Raw genomic sequence first — 1,120 nt, 5'->3', positions numbered from 1 at the left:
ATTTTGATATCTTTATTTTCTTTTCCACTTAATTTTCGAAAAAGCACAAAAAAAATTTACAAAATCATAAAATCCAAAAATATGTCTTGTTTGAGTCTAGTGTTTCATGTTATGTTTGGTGTCAATTGCATGCTTCTGTTCTTCTTGCATTTTTCATGTGTCTTCAGTGATCTTCAAGTTGTTCTTGATGATTTCCTTGTTCTGATCTTTAAATTCTCTTCTCTTGAGTGTTTCGTTGTGTCAATGGTATACAAACTGCTAAGTTTGGTGTCTTGCATGCATTGTTATTTGATTTTAGTTGCATTTTGATTATTCCACATTATTAAAAATCCAAAAATATTTTTAATTTGTGTCTTTTCAAGTCAATAATACAGAGAATTGAAGATTCAGAACACAGAGCAGAGGAATTACACAAGAAAAAGCTGGGCGTTCAAAACGCCCAGTGAGGAAGGTAAACTGGCGTTTAAACGCCAGCCAGGGTGCTTGGCTGGGCGTTTAACGCCCAAAAGGGTAGTAGTTTGGGCGTTAAACGCCAGAATGTGCACCATTATGGGCGTTTAACGCCAGGATGGCACAAGAGGGAAGATTCTGTTTTTAATTCAACTTTTTTTCAAGCTTTCAAAATTTTTCAAAATTAAATCTTTTTCAAATCATATCTTTTCAATCAAATCTTTTTCAGAATCAATTTCTTTCCATTTTCAAAAATACTTGCTATCAATTAATGATTTGATTCAACATTTCAAGTATGTTGCCTTTCCTATTGAGAAAGGTTTAATGTTTGAATCATATCTTTTCTTGTTAGCCAAGTCATTAATTTTCAAAATCAAATCTTTTTAAATTGCTTTTCAAATCATATCTTCTCAATCATATCTTCTTAATCATATTTTTTCAAAATAGTTTTCAATCAAATCTTTTTGATTTCTAATTTCAAAATCTTTTTCAAAAATCACTTGATTTCTTTTCCACTCTTGGTTTTCAAAAATCAATTAAAGTTTTTCAAAATGTTTTTAAAATCTTTTTAATATTTTCGAAAATTTCTTCCCCTCTTTTCACATCTTTCTATTTATGGACTAACACTATTCCTCAATGAACAATTCGAACTCCATCTCTCTTGATAAGC

This window comes from Arachis duranensis, chromosome 9 (genome assembly GCF_000817695.3).
Source record: "Arachis duranensis cultivar V14167 chromosome 9, aradu.V14167.gnm2.J7QH, whole genome shotgun sequence".
Classification (NCBI taxonomy): Eukaryota; Viridiplantae; Streptophyta; class Magnoliopsida; order Fabales; family Fabaceae; genus Arachis; species Arachis duranensis.
The sequence above is the reverse complement of the archived record's forward strand: the minus strand, read 5'-3'. Positions refer to the sequence as shown.